We start from the raw sequence: 18,294 nt of genomic DNA on the forward strand, positions 1-18,294 counted from the left end.
CTAGAACATGGCCACATAGCCCGAAAAGCCCAGAAAAAACCAAGTGAAAACTGTTTGACGAAGCAGTTAAAAAACCCAATGCGATTCTAGGCTGCATCAATAGGAATGTAGTGCCTAGACTGAGGACATAATAGTACCACTCCATTCTGCTTTGGTCAGGCTTCACCTGACAGCATCCAGTTTGGGGCACCAAAGTTCAAAAAGAAAGTTGATAAGCTGGAGCGTGTCTAGTGGAGGACGACCAAAATGGTGAAAGGTCTGGAAACCATGAAGCTCTATGAGGAGCAGGTTAGGGAGCTGAGTGTGTTTAGCCTGGAGCAGAGAAGGTTAAGAGGTGATATGATAGTCAGGTTTAAATATTTTAAGGGATGTTGTATTAAGGATGGAGTAAGCTTGTTTTCTGCTGCTCCAGAGACTTGGGGGATTATCACACTGCTGTAAAACGTGTCTTACCACTGCCGAATTGAAGCTTGATTCAGACTCTATCCTGGTGTTATCACATGGCTTTTCTCCCCAAAACCACCATCTAGGTACGGACCAGCTCCATTGTGGGTCCTTGAACTTGTTTCGGCAGCCGTTTTTCAAAGTTGGGAGCTTTCTGAATTTGAAAAATAGCCGCTGAAGTGAGTTCAGGCACCCGCATTGGAGCTGGGCTGTACCCAGATGACAGTTTTGGGGAGAAAAGCCATCTGGTGACACCGGTGTACAGCCCGTATGAAGCTTCAATTCATCAGTAGTAAGATGGGTTTTTCAGCAGTGTGATAATCTCCTGAGACAATGGATTCAAACTACAGGAAAAGAGATTCCGCCTCAATATTAGGACGGCTTCCTGATGGCAAGGTGTTCAACTGTGGAATAGGCTGCCTTGGAGAGTGGTGGGATCTCATCTTTGGAGGTTTTTAAACAGAGGCTGGATGGCCATCTGTGGGGGGTGCTCTGATTGTGTCTTCCTGCATGGCAGAATAGGGTTGGACTGAATAACAACCCTTGGGGTTTCTTCCAACTCTAGGATTTTATGATTCTAAAGAGGTTGTGTGCCGAGAACTTCCACAGAGCTTAGCAAGATGCCTTTTGGACAAAGTCTTCGTGCCATCTGCCTCTCTGGCTGGTGACTGCAGCTTTCTTTGCTTTGTTCTCTTCCCTGGATTTGAGTGAAAGGGCTGGAGCAGCCCAATAGCAGAATACCTGCAACAGACTGGCAGCCAGTGGAGCTGTTGCAACAAGGAAGTTGTATGCTCCCTGTAGCCACTTCCAGTTAACAACCTGGCTGTAGCTCTTTGGGCCAACTGAAGTTCCTGAGCATTTTTCAAAGGCAGCTCCATGTAGAGCACATTACAGTAATCCAACCAGGATGTAACCAAGGCATGTACAACCATGGGCCGATCTGACTCCTCCAAGAAAGGGCACAGTTGGTTTACTAACTTTACAGTGTAAAAGCATCACCAACATGAGGTTCTCTCCTTAGGGTACTTGGTCTACAGCTGTGGATCTCACTCTTGCCTTCAAAACACAGCAGGCAAGCCCAAGAGGAGTCTGTTTTATGAATCCCTGGGGATCACTTGTGGTTCGCTTTCCCCCTCTCCTGCTAGAGCTGACTCTCTTCATCATGTCCTCTAATTGGAGCTGATGGAGAAATATGCTAATGTTCCCATATTCATTTGTGCTAAATTAAGCTGTAATTTGAATGATATGCATTATCATATGTCGAATTATCAACGTTAGCAGAACATAAATTCTGCTGAGCGGCTGGCTGCAGCTCCACAGGCGTGATTCACTATCTGATAACAATACGTTGCAATCATTCGGCACCTTTCATCAGCTGATCGCAAATTGCCTTAAGAGCATTAATTAATGAAGCCTCCCTAACATAACTGAAAGATCTGAGCACATCTTTAGGGGAAAGGGAACTGGAGGAGATATTTACTGAGGTTAAAAAAACAGAAAAAGAAGAAGGAGAAAGGCTTAGGAAGACAAAGGAAAAGAAAAGGGATAGGTCCTGAAATGTGGGATTTTACGGGACTGCCCAGGAGTCAATCTGCTGGTCAGCTCAGCCACACAACACAGCACTCTATGTGATATAAAAGGCCCACATTGCAATAAATTGCACAAGCCAAGCAATTCCTGAAATCCTGTTGGTGCCTTACACATGCTTCAGTTCTCCTATGGAAGTGGCAGAATATTTTGGTCTGATGCAGAACTATCGTATTCAGTTTAAGGCTGCAGAATGTTAGCACACCCTAAATACTCCCTGTTGCATTTGGGATCTTCATTTTCATATTTTTACATTTGGAGCCAGTATGTTCGTAAGAGATCATGATGACCTTTGGATGTTAGTTAGCTGCCCTTGAGTCAGCCTCGACCCATGGTGACCCTGTGGATGAGACATGCCCAAAACACCCTGCCCTCAATCTCTCTGCTCTCTGTGCCCTCTATAATAGGGTTTATCCACCTAGCATGTCATCTTCCTCTTTCGATGCTGCCCCCCACCTTTCCTAGAATCATTATCTTTTCTAATTCTTCATTTATCCTCATGATGTTGCCAAAATATGAACACCTCAATCTGGTTATCTTGACTTCCAGAGAGAGTTCAGGCTTGATCTGTTCTAGAACCCATTCATTTGTTTTCTTGGTATTCTTAGTACTTTTCTCTAGCACCAAATTGTCCTTGTAATTTCCCTTCTCTGGACATATTCCATCTTGTCAATGTCTTTCTTGAAGTATTTGAGGCCCACATCTGTGGAGGTTCAGTTGCATTTTTATTTCTTTTGCATTGACGTATACATTTGCATGTGTCTTTGGTTGTGCATTCAGGAACAGGCAAAACCACCTCTGAGGATTCTTTGCCTCCTTGATTCCACACACACAATATTTAGTTGTTTATTTGTTAATTAATTAAAATAAATCTATCCCAGCCATTAATGTGAGATCTTAGGGTGACAATACCATGAAACAACAATATTATTAAAACATAATAATAATTAAAATTATTATTAAAACAGCAGGAAAGGAAAGAAAAAGAATAAGAGCCAGCATGGTGCAGTGGTTTAAGCACTGGACTCCAACTCTGGAGGCCAGGGTCCAAATCCCCGCTCAGCCACAGAAACCTGCTGAGTGATCTTGGGCAAGTCATACTTTCTCAGCCTCAGGAAAGCAAAGTCAAAACCCCTCTGAACAAATCTTGCCAAGGAAACACCATGAGAGTTCTACATTAGGGTCACTCTAACTTTGAAACTACCTGAAGGCACACAACAACAGTTATTAAAACAATATAAACAATTCCAAATAGAAAGGGGGGGGGAAAATAACAGAATAAAGGCCTTTTAAACAAATTGCCCAAGTTAAAACAGCAAAAAAGAGAAAAACAGTTTTAAAAAATTCAAAGTCATAGCCATGCTAGCCTTGAAAATAAGTATGCAAAGTAATCTTGTAACACCTATGAGACTAAATGAGAGAGACAAGCTGCTCATGAACCTTCATAGGGTTCGGGCTACTTAACGTTGGTGTTTACCAGAGGATTTTTTGAGGAGGAACCCCACAGTCCTGTTTCAGTGATTACTAAAGACTTCGCAGTGTGGACACTAAGGGAACCACTGCAGTCACCTGCAACTCTTGTGGAATGTTTGTCTTCTTGCCTATAGTAGTGGAGAACTTCACATGCACCAAGTGCAAGTTGGTAGCACTCTTGGAGGAGAAAGTGCAGCAGCTGGAGGTCCAGCAGTAGATATACTTCAGCATATTAGGGAACAAGAGTGATTCCTGGACACAAATAGAACTAACCATCTTGATGAGTATCATGCAGAGGAATAGCTAAGGTGGAGACGAGGCTCACTTGCCAAACAGAGGAGCAGGACAGCTGGAGGAATTGTCAACAAAGAGACGTAAGCCAAGAAGGAATTGTTCGGAGCTTGCAGCTAGAGAATCGATTCGAAGCTCTTTCCCTTATCAAGGAGGATGAAGAAGAGCAGCATGGACAGACTTCAGGGACAGAGCAGGGGGCCTGGAGTCTCCCCAGGGAAGTCGCTGCTAAGCCTGTTGTTCCAGGCTCGGAGGTGGAAACAAGATCTGCTCGACCTGATCCTATTCCCCACCACCACTCCCTTCTCCTTTGTGTCGTGTCTTTTAGTTGTAAGCCTGAGGCGGGAACCGTTGACTAACAAATGTTACGCGCTGTAAACTTACAGCGCTTTATAATAAAGGTTAATACTAATAATATGGAGCGTGTGGTCGTAAGTGGGGGACTCCTTACTGGGGGGTACAGAAGCAGTGATTTGTAGGCCTGACAAGGTGCTCGAGCGGTGTGGTTGTCTTCAGGTGCAAAGATCCATGATGTGACAGAGAGGCTGACAAGACTGGTCAAGCCTACTGACCCAATTACCCTTCCTTTTGGTCCACGTGGGAACTAATGATACTGCGACCGACACAGCCTTCAGAACATCAAAAGGGATTAGAGCGGGCTTGGTGGGAAGCTGAACTGAATGGATGTACAGGTTTCATCTCGTCTTTCTGCCAGTTTGAAGGGCATGGTCCAGGGAAGGGAGAGGAAAATAGCAGATGTGAACAACTGGCTCCGCAGATGGTGCGCCGAGAAGGTTTTGAATCTTCGATCATGGGCTGCGGTTCCATGAGGAGGGACTCTTGCAACAGACGGTTGCATCTCCCAGCCAGTTGGAAGAAATGTTTTTGCCACAGTCTCAAGAACTTGATCAGACGAAGGGCCTAAAAAATACGACCTCGCAGGAATTAAAAGAAAATGTCTACAAAATGATATACAGGTGGCACCTTATCCCCTAAAAAACTATCCTATATGTATAAAAATACAAATCCCATTTTTGGAAGTGCCAGGAAAAAGTGGTCGTTTTTCCATTTGTGGTGGTCGCACAAATAGCAAAGCAGTTGGGTTAACATCATACATGTTTACATGTAGATATGAAAATCCCAACATTCCTTTCAAGCCAGGTCTTTTTGTTAGGTATGATCAGCAAACTGTCTTATTAAAACAAAATGGTAAATTGTATTCTATGCTTTAAACAGTGCAGAACTATCTCTACGCAAAGTTTGGGAAAATTCAAAGGCACCGTCAACCGAACAATGGCTAATCAAGCTATAGGAGATGCTTGAAATGGACAAATTACGGCTGGATGAAAGACACAACGGAAGACGATCATGTTCTCCAACATTGGGACAATTTCTATCAATTTTTAACGAATAAATGGAAAGCATTTATGAATGGAAAGTTACTTGGCAGATATATCAACTAAGTTAGAAAAAGAGGAAAATGGAAGGTCTAGAAACTATGTCTTTTTTTAAAACAATTGTCTTTTGTAAGTTTGTTTCTTTTACCTTGTTACTCTTTAAAAAGGGACCAAGGGAATCATGTATATATTTGACCTAGCCGTTTAGCATGACTGGAAAAGAGGATAAGAAAAGGTATACTCAAATAATGCGAAAAAGTCGTTAGGCTTAGAGATGTAGCCAAAGGGAATTTAATTAATTGGTAATTGTTACTTATATTTGTACCCATACGTAACCATTAAGGAACAATAATAGGTGAAAGAAACAATTAAAACATTTTCTTTAAGATTAACAAGAGTATATCATTTTATTGAGTAAGTTATAGGAGGTTGGAAGAAACTATAGAAATGAAGAAGGTTCATTTTCTTGTTATGTCCAGAAATAGAAGGTATAGAAACAGGTTTATGTCATGATAACTGGAAAATGTATTATAATGTATTTAAGTTTCGCCAAAATTATGTAACTAAAAAATTACAATTTAAAAAAAAAAAAAAGACACTTGCTCAGGAGGGCTTTAAACTGTAGTTCCGAGGGGAAGGGAGACAATATTAAGAACGGCGAAAGAGATGGCGAAAATAGTCAAACTGACATAGAGGAGACAAGGCAAACAGTGCAAGGACCCCAACAGTGGGAGGCAAAAAAACTGCACAGGCAGCAAGTAAAGGGAACCTGGTCGCAATGTCTCTACACTAATGCACAGAGCATGGAAATAAGCAAGATGAACTCAAAACTCCTAGTACCACAAGCAAATATGATATAATAGCATCTGAAACCTGGTGGGAGGTCTCATGATTGGAATGTAGAAATAGAGGGGTATAACCCTTATTAAGAGAAATAGGCCAATAAGAAAGGAGGAGGAACTAGCACTATATGTCAGAGATATTTACACCAGTGAAGGATCCAGGACATCAATCATGGAAGCCCGGTGGAGAGCATCTGGATAAGAATCAAAGGGGAGAGAACAACAAGGATGTTACGGTGGGAGTCTACTACAGACCCCCAAGTCGACTGAGGAATGGATATATCTTTTCGAACAGATGACCACACAGTCAGAAAAGAGAGATGTAGTAGTGTGTGCGACTTCAACTATCCTGATATTGCTGGAAGTCAAACTCAGCAAAATCCTCAAGGCCTAGCAAATCCTCACTTGCCTGGAAGACAATTTCATGGTCCAAAAGGTGGAGAGGCAACCAAGGGGGTCAGCTATTTTAGATCTGATCCTAACCAACAAGATGACTTGGTTATGGGGTGCAAGTGGTGGGATCATGGTGGAGTGACACGTTCTCCTGGAGTTTGATAACAGCGAAAGGAGAAGCCAGGCTAGTCAGACACGCATCCTAGACTTTAGGAGATGGATTTCAGTAAACTTAGAGAAGTATTGAGAGCGATTCCATGGTCAGAAAATACTAAAAGATAAAGGAGTTCAGGACGGATGGGACTTTCTCAAAAGAGAGATACTGAAGCACAATTTCAAACAGTTCCAGTGAGAAAGAAAAACGGGAGGTGTCTCAAGAACCAGGATGGATGACTAAGGAACTTTCAACTGAGCTGTGTTGAAACGGAAAATGTATAAGAAATGGAAAAAAGGGGGAAATCACAAAAAAGGAATTCAAAGAAATAGCAGGCATGTGTGGGTAAGTCAAAAAGCTAAAGCACAGAATGAACTCAGGCTTGCTAGAGAGGTTAAGAACAATAAAAAGGGCTTTTTTGGATATGTCCGCAGCAAAAGGAAGAAGAAGGAAACGGTAGGGCCACTTCGTGGAGAAGATGGCAAAATGCTAACAGAAGACAGAGAAAAGGCAGAATTATCAACACCTTCTTTGCCTCAGTTCTCTCAGAAAAGGCAAAGGGTGCTCAACCTGAGGAAGGAGCAGAGGACAGAATTTCAGCACAGAATAAGTAAAGAGGTAGTAGAGGAACACCTTATTAATCTAAATGAACTTAAGTCTCCGGGACCAGATGAACTCCATCCAAGGGTATTAAGAACTGGCAAATGTAATATCGGAGCCATTGGCAATAATCTTTGAGAACTCCTGGAAACAGGAGAGATCCCAGCAGACTGGCGGAGGGCAAACGTTGTCCCCATCTTCAAAAAGGGGAAAAAAGGGATCCCAACAATTACGTCCAGTTAGTCTGCATCCGTACTAGGAAAGATTCTGGAGCAGATCATTAACAACGAGTCTGTGACAATCTAGAAGGCAATGCCATAATCACAAAAAGTCAACATGGGTTTCAGAGAAACAAGTCCTGCCAGACAAACCTATCTCTTTCTTTGATAAACTTACCAGCTTGGTAGATGAAGGGAATGCTGTGTATATAGTATATCTTGATTTCACTAGGCCTTTGACAAGGTTTCCATGACATTCTTGCAAACAAGCTGGTAAAATGTGGGCTAGACAAAGGAACTGTTACATGGATCTGTAATTGGTTGACCGCCGAACCCAAAGGGTGCTCAACAATGGCTCCTTTCATCCTGGAGAGAAGTGACCGTGGGGTCCCAAGGGCTCTGTCCTGGGCCCAGTGCTATTCAACATCTTTATCAATGACCTGGATGACAGAATTGGGAGTGTACTTACCAAATTTGCAGATGATACCAAATTAGGGGGAATAGCTAATACCAGAGGACAGGATCCAATTCAAAATGACCTGAAGATAGACAGAAGCGGGCCAAGCTAACAAAATGAAATTCAACATGGAGAAATGTAAGGTAATGCACTTAGGGCAGAAAATGAAATGCACAGATATTAGGTGGGGACACATTGTGATGAAAGTACATGTGAAAGGTATCTGGGAGTCCAAGTAGACCACACAAGTTGAAACATGAGTCACGCAGTGAGATGCGGAGCTAAAAAGGCAATGCGATTTAGGCTGCATCAAAGAAGTATAGTGTCTAGATCAAGGGAAGTTAAAGTGCCACTATATTCTGCTCTGGTCAGGCCCCACCTGGATATTGTGTCCAGTCCTGGGTGCCACAATTAAAAAAGGACATTGAGAAACTGGAACATGTCACAAGGAGGGCAACTAAAATGGTGAAAGGTCTGGAAACATGTTCTATGAGGAACGACCTCAGGGAGCTGGGGATGTTTAGCCTGAAGAAGAGAGGTTAAAAGGTGATATGATAGCCCTGTTTAAATATTTGAAGGGATGTCATGTTGATGTCATGTTGATGTCATGTTGAGGAGGGAGCAAGCTTGTTTTCTGCTGCTCCAAGAACAGGACCCGGAACAATGGATCCAAGCTGCAGGAAAAGAGATTCCACCTCAAGATTCCACTGCTGCCCCAGCCTTTGGAATACGCTGCCCACTGAGCTCCGCTCGACTGCCCACCCTGGCCCATTCAGGAAGGACCTGAACAACCTTCCTGTTCCAACAGCATTCCCCGATTAAAATCCTGTGGGCCCTCTCTCTTCCGTGGCCAAGAGGTTGGGCTATGGGGCTTTTTGCCTGTTATTTTATTGTTGAATGGAGGGCTGATGTATTTGTATTTTAATGTTTTATGTATTGTTGTTTTTAAAATTGTTGTAAGCCGCCCTGATCGTAGGAAGGAGCGGGGATAGAAATAAAATTTTTTATTTTTATTTTATTTAACATCAGGAGGAACTTCCTGACAGTAAGGGCTGTTCGACAGTGGAACAAACTCCCTCAGAGTGTAGTGGAGTCTCCCTCTTCAAACGGAGGCTGGATGGCCATCTGTTGGGGATGCTTTGATTGGGATTTCCTGCATGGCAGGGGGGTTGGACTGGATGGCCCTTGTGGTCTCTTCCAACTCTACGATTCTATGATTACTATCAGGAAGTTCTATTTCTCTTCTATTGATGCAGCCTAAAATTGCATTGGCGTTGTTAGCTGTCGCATACACTGTTGAATCAGTTCAACTTGTGGTCTACTTGGACTCCTAGATCCCTTTCACATGTTGTCTCCTTAGCCAGGTGTCCCCCATCCTATATCTGTGCATTTTTATTTTTTAGACATCTGAACCAGTTTGTCAGTTCACCTTCAGTGGTGGTAGACAAGACAGTTAACCACTGTTTGCTCTCATCAATGAAACTAGTCCTTGTCAGCAGGAGGGGAAGTTGGAGGGAAATTCCAGTTTGTCCTTTAGAATAAGACTTGACCCTTTTCCAAGATGGCCAGCAGTCCAGGCCCCAGCCCTACCCTGTCCAGTATGAATCTTGACAATGCCTGCAAACTCTGATAACGCTTACTTTCCTGCCTATGCATCAAAGTCTAATATTATAAATATTGCATCATTATATAATAATAATAATAATAATAATCATAATAATTTGTTTTATTTATATACCCTATTCCAAGATTAGCGGTGAACAGCAAGTAAGCTAATTAGCAGTAAGCATAATTTGCCCCCCACAGTCTGGGGACTCATTTTAGCTCCCTCCTCGGAAGGATGCAAGCCTTAGTCGAGCTTGGGCCCTTTTTGTGGTCTTGAACTCGCAACCTTGTGGTTTTGAGTGAATGGCTGCAGTACAGGCATTTAACCACAGCGTCACCAAGGCTCCATAATGTGTTACATGTCACTGTAAAAAAACAATAACACTTGGTAAAGTAGGAGGCAGTAGGGAAAGAGGGATACAAATGGATAGATTCGATCAAAGAAGCCACAGCTGCTCTGCATTTGCAAAATCTGTGCAAGAATGTTGGTGAAGGTTGCTTTGGAGGTCTCTCATTCATAGGATTGCCATAAGTCAAAGCTAATTTTACAGCAATTAACAAAAACAAATCCATTTCAGGGATGCAAACTGCATGACTCTGGATTTCATTGGACTGCAGGTCCCATCAACCTTTACCATTGGCTAGAAATGATGGGAGCTGCACCTGGAGAACATCAAGAGGATTGCACATTCACTATATCTGATCTAATGCATTCTGATCTGAAGGGACAAATTCGTGGGTGCGCTCTTAACAATGCCATGCTCAATATACACGTCTTTTCCAGAGCAGAAAAATAAAGTGTTTTCTCACCCTTGGGTCATGTTTCATAACAGAAGGTTTCGTGGATTTGCAAGCCCATAAATAAATGGGATCTGAGAGGTTCCTATATCATCCTGTGTCGTTCCTCTGAATCAGCTTTGGTTCTATTGATTCCTCCTGGAGTGATTTAAACCCTCTTATTAACGCAGTAAGGGCAGTGAATTAAATTTGTCATTTCCTCCTGCTGCCAGTTTGCAGAAGTTCAGAGGAGTCTTGAAGACAGCACCAAGGACCAATCCAGATATAAAAACAATGCCGTTACTCATGCAATCAAAGGCATAACACGCTTAGAAAAAAGCAACTTTATTTTTAAAGGGAACATATTGAAAAGAAAACCATTTTGCATATATAGCCACTGACGTGGAAACAGAAATAAAATTGGTAAAGGACAAGAATGAGAGGATCCAACTTTGAAATGGACTGGTTTAAACTCAGCATAAGTTTTCATGTACTTTATTAGACTTCAGATCCATTACATGGGATATGGGAGTGCACTTAAGGTTACTGAAGCATAACTGGGAGATACTAAGTGGGCTACGACTCTGGAAACCAGGGCTCAAATCCCTACATAGCCATGGAAACTCATTTGAGCAGGTCACACTCTCTCTCCCTCAGGGGAAGGCAATGACAAACCTCCTCTGAACAAATCTTGCTAAGAAAACCTCATGATAGGTTTGCCTTAGGTTCACAATAAGTTGGAAATGACCTGGAGGCACACAAAACCAACAACAGCAGCAGCAGCAGCAGCACATTCTCTGGTAGAATCAACACATGATAAGTTTGCCTTAGGGTCGCCATATGTTGGAAATGACTTGAAGGCACACAACAACAACAACAACAGCAACAACAACAACCTTCACCACCACTACCAGTACCACAACAACACGCTTTCTCCGGTAGGGCAAAAAACAGGCACTGTGTGTTAGCATTCAGCACCTTGGACAGCTCCTTCAAAACACAGAAGCTGCTGCCACACTGTTCTTGCAGTTTGACACCACGTTAACTGTCATGGCTCTATCGGATGGAATCCTGGGATTTGTAGATTGTTGTGGCATCAGAGCTCTCTGACAGAGAAAGCTGAATATCTCACAAAACTACAAATCCAGGAATTGTATAGCCTTGAGCCATGGCTGCTAAAGTGGTGTCAAACTGCACTAATTCTGCAGTGTAGATGCCTCCAGAGAGGCTCCACTAACATGGCAACCACTGGCTGCTGGTGGTTGCTGTTTTCTTAGCCCCTATTGGGAATAGGCATTCAAATGGTTTACTCATCCCTTTATTTATTTACTTGCTTACTTATTTCACATCCCACCTTTCTACCAACATGGGACCCAAAGCAGCTCACAGCATATTTTGATCCTCTCCTCTGGGGTATTAGTTACTCTCCTAATTTGGTATCATCTGCAAATCAATCCAGTTCTTCTTTTTTTAAGAGAAAAGAAAATATTTGTCATCATTATGCAAATAGGAAGGGGAATGCCTATTGTACACAACTGTACCATCCCATAATGTATGGGGGGGGAGCTGCAATGGTTGAGGGAATTCCTGCAAGGCATGAAGTTGCTTTGCCATCATTCATTGCTTTTCTTTTCTTTTCTTTTTTTATTGCTGTTAAAAGGGTCGGGAGACCACTTGTTCAAATAATAATACTCTATTTCGGCTGAGGGGGAAATACAATTTGTCCACAACAGAAGCACTGCTTTCTGGAAAGGGATCAAGGTTCCCCATGATAATTGAGTAATAACTGCCACATATATCGGGAATATTACAATCGCTCCAGAATTCTTAGTGAAGAATTTGGCACTTTGTTCTCAATAAAGAACCTGCAGCAAACCAATTCTAAGAGTGGAAATGACAGCAATCCAAGTGTTCTTTAGTACTGAGGTTGGGTATGCAATCTGATTTTTCTTTTTCAAAAAAGAGGGAAGTCTTTATGTAGAATGGCGATATATCTGTGCTTTGTTAGAAACACAGAGAAATTGATATAAACCTTTACTTGAGAGAAGGGGAAAGGCAGTATATTCCAGAAATGGAAAGGTGCTTTTAAGAAAGACATTGCATGGCAGGGTCAGATGGCACTTGTCTCCCTTCCATCTCTATGATTCTGTGCTTCTCAAAACCAATTTTTTTCCAATTAGTCATTGGATATGAGAATTAATTACGTGGCATCAGAATATGTAAAAAGTAACTCACTACATTATTCATGACATTGCTTTCTTATTGCTATTTTTTTTTACCAAACAGAGAAAACTAGCCTAAGATAAAACTTGGTATAGCATTTAAAATGTGTTGAAGTACTTCAAATGCCCCTAACTTTTGAAAATATCTAGGAAACACCATTGTTACAATGATAACGTTGGTCCCACACATTGTATTAGTTTTGAAATTGGTTTCACCATTGGTGTGTGTGTGTGTGTGTGTGCACGTGCACGCACGCACGCACATGCATGTGTGTACACCTTCAACTTGCCTGTTGTTTTATGGTGATCCTGTGGATTTCACAGAGTTTTCTTAAAACTTTATCAGATACGGGAAATTGGAAGTATCATCCAATGGCAATCCGAACGCAATCATGGGGTTTAATGTTATTGTGTGATAGACTACCACACGCAATTTTGGGCAATAGGAGGTCAGTCCGAAGGCAATCCTGGGGTTTCACATTATTGCGTGAGAGGTGATCACGTGCAATTTCGGGCAATGGCAAGCTATTTTCGAGCAATGGGAAGTCAGTTCGAATGCAATTCGAATTCACGTAAATTCGCTGAACTAGTGAATTCACATGAATGCGTTCTGGCCCCACTTTCTTTTATTCGAAATTAAGAGAAATTCCTCCCGTGTGATAAACTCCTTAGGTAAGGAATCCTCAGAGGTGGTTATGCCAGTTCCTTTCTCTGAAATGTAGCCTACAGAACCCGGTATTCATTATCTGTCTCCCATCCAAGTTCTAAGAAGTTTGCTCCATCCTCAATATGACATCCCTTCAAATATTTAAACAGGACTATTACGTCACCCTTTAACCTTCTCTTTCCCAGGCTAAATATCCCCAGCTTCCTAGATTGCTCCTTAGAGGGCTTTTGGCTTCCTGACTTTTCACCATTTTGGCCACCATCCTCTGGATGTGCCAGTTTCTCAACATCCTTCTCAAATTGTGGTGCCAAGAACCAAACACAGTATTCCAGGTGAGATCTGACCAAAGCAGAATACAGTGGCATTATTACTTCCCTTGATCTAGACACTAGACTTCTACTGATGCAGCCTAGAATCGCAATGGCCTTGTTAGCTGCTGCATCACATTGCTGTTTCATATTCAGCCTTTAGAAAAGAGAGCAGTCAGAGCTGGTGGGTTCCATCTCACTGGAGTAGAGAATCTACTCTGGATTTCAGTCTGAACTTTAAAGGAGCTATCCAAAATGCTGAACCTGTTTGAGGGTTGGAGATAACCTCCTTTGACATTTAACCAAAATCTGGAGCAGATTCTCTGTCTCACTGGCATGGAAGCGAATATCTACAGCAAGAATTTAGAACCTTTAGTGGGTTCGAGGGGTTAGAACCAGGACTTGAAAGACTTCCTTTTCTAGACTACAACTCCCTAAAGCTGTCAGGGGGATTCTGGGGGTATTGGTCCAAAAAAGGAGACTTTCCTAGCCCTGGCCCATGTGTTTGAGCATCCCATTTGTAACAATGACCAGCACAATGCTTTAGGGAAGTTCATAAGCAAAGCAGGGGGTTTGCAGCAACCTCCACCTTTATTTCATCCCCAAACTTGCCATTCAAAGGTAGACTGCTCCTGAACATGGAGACTCTATTTAGTTAACTTGGATAACAGTTGCTGATAAATTTTCCCTGTGCTTTGAATTTTGTTAAATGAATTTCTGGACAGATCAAATTGGAGCAAGGGGATCTTCCCATTCCCCCCCCCCAAAAAAAAAAAGTCAAGTTAAAAGGCTCCATGGTAGTTCTTCATCCCAAATGCCTTCTTGGTAAAGTCATTAGTGAGGAAAATAATTATTCTCTCTCCTTAACTAGACACACAAACAGCACTGAATGTGTAACTAGTGGAAGAGAAGAGATGATGGGTAGTCATGGAGGGGCTGAATCCAGAAATAAATCTGCTATATCACCTCTTGAACCAGAAGATTATAGCTTTGTTCCTCAACATTTCAAAGAGATTTTAAAGACCTCTGATGAAAGATGCTTTACACAGAGGCAGCATTAGATGCTGAGAAATTATCTCATGTCAACCAGGTATAGGACAATGTCTCTCTGTGCATTTTGCCCTGAGCAGGTTATTAGTTATTATAATTTCAGTGTTGGAAATATACCATGAAAAACTGCAATTGTCCCCAAACAGGGATTGTATCTTCCCCATCCCATCGCAAATCAAATTCCCCTAAAGAAAGAAAGGTATTCTCTGAGTTGTAATTACATATCTGCCTGGTACTGCCTTCCAACAATCCCTTCTGACCTGGATTAGTTAAAAGATGCCCTCAAATGATTCTAAAGCTGCAAAAAGAAAAGATCTAATAGAAAACAAGTAACTTTCTCCTTGTCTTTTGTTTCTAGCCTGCCACCCGCATTTTTTGCAATGAACCCACACTAAATGCACAATCTGTCGGCAAAATCTCTTGCACATGCCTTGCTGAAATAAACTACACAAGTTCCTTGCAGTGAAACATGGGCAGAAGATCTTCCCTATGGGTGATGCTGAAGGCACCCTTTCTAAACTGGCTTCATTCTTCTTCATCTCAACACTTCTAATAATCCGCTCCAAGTCCAGCATAGTATATTACTTCTATGGCTCTGGAAACAATAATCTTAACAGGATTACAGGACAAGCAAGCTCTAGGCAGAGTGAGAGAGCAATCCTACACAGTTCTGCTCAGACATAAAACCCACAGCTTAGTGGTTTGAGTGCTGGACTATGACAGGAGATCAAGGTTCAATTCCCCGCTTGAGCATAAAAACCCACTGGATGACATCACATTTAAGTCACATTCTCTCAGCCTCAGAGGGTGGCAATGGCAACCCCTCTCAAGAAACTTACCAAGAAAACCCTTGGTAATGACTTGGAGGCACACAACAACTACCAGACCCACTGGGATCATGGATTTGCTTCCTAGCAAGAAAGTGAATTGCTAAAGTTCCACAGATTTCATAAGGATGTATTTGAAATCAGTGGCATTATACAGTGCTTCATTTTGACTGGATCATGCCCTTGTTGCTATGTACCTTCAGGTCAACTTGTCCAAGGTCACTGAGTGGTTTTCCATGGCTGATGGGGATTTAAACCCTGGTCTCCCTTGGCCAACACTCAAACCATTTCACCACTCTGCTTCTCTATCCTAGGCTTTTCTTGGTAAGATTTATCAGAAAAGGTTTGCTATTGCCTCTCTCTAAAACTCAGAGAGTTTGTCTTGCCCAAGAGTTTGACTTGCCCCCAGTGGGTTTGCATGGCTGAGCAGGGATTTGATAGAGACACTGTGGTGTAGTGGTTTGAATGTTGGACTACAACTCTGGAGACCAGGGTTCGAATCCCAGCTCAGCCACTGAAACCCTGAGCTTGAAAAAGTCACTTTCTCTCAGCCTCAGAAGATAGCAATGGCAAACCCACGCTGAAGAAACTTGCCAAGAAAACCTCATGATAGGGTTGCCTTAGGGTTGGAAATGACTTGAAGGCATACAACAACAACAACAACAACAACAACAAACTCCCAGAGTCCTAGTCCAACACCATGCCAGCTCTTCATATGGCAATTGATATGATTTTTAAAGTGTTGTCTAAGGCTCAGAGAGTCTGACTTGTCCAAGGTCTCCCAGTGGATTTCCATTGCCTTCCCCTGAGGATGAGAGAATGTGACTTGCCCAGTGGGCTTCCATGGCTGAGTAGGGATTCGAACCCTGATTTCCCGAGTTCTTGTCCAATACTACACCACACTGAATCTGATCCAATAAATGGCCCTTTGCCTCATGGTTTTGACTTTCTTTTGTTCATGTCATTTGCCTTCAAGTGGACTTATGGTGACCCTGTCCTACTGGTTTCTTGGCAAGATTTATTCATAGAGGGTTTACCTTGCCTTGTTGCAAGGATGACGTATCTAAAGATGCTCAATGGGTTTCCGTGGCTGAATGGGAATTCAAACCCTGATCTCCTGGAGTCCTAGCCTAGCACTAAAACCACCCCATCCCACTGTCTCGCTTCACCTCTACAGTGAATACAAAATAAATACACATTCATACAGAGAGAAACACACACATATGTATCTTACCCATATATCCTTTCACACAACACATAATTGTTCAATCAAATTTGTCCCCAATTTAAAAGGAACAATTGGAGTAGAGAGAAACAGAAGTGTTTTTGATACCAGGTAAAGTCATGCCCAATTTTTAAAAAACTTTGTTCTGAATATAGATTTAAGCCCTTGGCAGGATTTTCTTTGCTAGCTTATAAATTCTCCCTGAATGGAAACATATGCCAGCATGGAAGTGTTGTAAATATACCACCCAGAGGCATTTTAAAGTACAAAACCCATTGCTAGGAAAGAAGTGGGAAAGGGGCGTGAAATGATCTATATGCTTTTCCTTTCCTTTCCTTTATTTATCATTTTTGTTTCATTTTCTCAGTTTCTACTTTGAGCGTCTTTGAGGACCCCAGCATCCAGACAGCCTTCTTTTTCTTGCTTTATGAAGAGGGGGGGAAGTACAAAATTCCCAGTGTGAAACCCAAAAAATTGTGGTAGTTGCTAATCACAAAAGACAAGGTGACAAAATGCGAATCAATGGCATATTTTAAAAAGAGGAATATTGCAAGATAAATGAACTATGTGGTTCTTTTTTTAAAAAAAAAAAAAAGGAGAGGCCCTTTGCTTTGAGCATTGGACAAAGACTCTGGGGACCAGGGTTTGAATCCTGGTTCTGCCATGGAAACCCACTGGGTGAGTGAGGGCAAGTCACACTCTCTCAGCCTCAGAGGGTGGTGATGGCAAACCTGAGCTGAATAGATCTCTCCAAGAAAACTCCATGATAGGTTAATTGTCTTTGGATCACCGTAAGTCAGAAACGACTAGAAGGCACATAATAATCATTATTATCACTCCAAATGCATCTGAAGCATAAAGTCTAAAACACACTGCAGAAATAATCCAATTTGAGACCACTTTAACTGCCCTGGCCCAATGCTAGAAAATTCTGGGAACTGTAGTTTTCTGAGACATTGAGCTTTCTCTGTCAGGGAGCTCTGGTGCCACAACAGAGTACACTTCCCAGGATTCCCTAGCACTGAGCCAGAGCAGGTAAAGTGGTCTCAAACTGGATTATTTCTGCAGTGTGTTTTGGACTTTAAGTTGACAAAAGCTCATGCTGCCAGCTTCTTTCTTTCAGTGAGTCTCAAAGGTGCTACAAGATCACTCTGCATACTGATTCTATAGACTAACACAGCTATATCTTTGAATTATTATTACTATGACAGAAGATCACTATTATATATTACTGTTTTTAAATGTACCGGCTTACCTGCCCAAAGAACTGCCAAACTCTGCAAAATGTCCCAGCTCTGATTCACAGTTGTGTGGCTACAGGTGGATGTTTTTCTCTCCCTCTTCTGAGCTGCCTCTGCAAAGAAGTTCCTCTTCTTGTATTCTCTTTCTCTCCAGGCTGCTTTCTCCTGGGGTCACTGGGAGAAGGGACCCCCTTTTGCTTTGCAGATCAGGTCCTCTGCTTTTGCAACCAGTGCCTTGATTGCCCCTCTTTTTATAGACACAAGATGCCTCCTCCTGTCACCAAGCCTCAGAAAAGCCATGCGCTCAAGAGCCAATGGGAGAAAGAGGGAAGCACTGAATAATGATGAGCATCATCTCATTAGCTTTATCACATCTCTCTATTGGGGGAGAAGGACCCCAGCATCCAGAGACAACCTTCTTTTCTTTGCTTTATGGAGAAAGAAAGAACAAGAGGAGCAGAAAGAGAGCTGGAGGGGGAGAGAACATGCTAGGTACAAACTTCCTTCCTCCAAACC

The 18,294-nt window shown here is 42.3% G+C and overlaps 1 protein-coding gene across 1 annotated transcript in view; it reads right to left on the reverse strand.

Annotated features, from left to right (window-relative positions):
• The window catches only part of PDYN (prodynorphin), a 30,316-nt gene extending 12,390 nt beyond the window's left edge, over positions 1-17,926 (reverse strand). The window contains exon 1 of the mRNA XM_042466239.1: positions 17,793-17,926. The gene's annotated coding sequence lies outside the window, so the exon portion shown is untranslated. The remainder of the gene's footprint in view (positions 1-17,792) is intronic.
• Between the last annotated feature and the right edge of the window lie 368 nt (positions 17,927-18,294).

Source organism: Sceloporus undulatus, chromosome 4 (genome assembly GCF_019175285.1).
Source record: "Sceloporus undulatus isolate JIND9_A2432 ecotype Alabama chromosome 4, SceUnd_v1.1, whole genome shotgun sequence".
Taxonomy (NCBI): Eukaryota; Metazoa; Chordata; class Lepidosauria; order Squamata; family Phrynosomatidae; genus Sceloporus; species Sceloporus undulatus.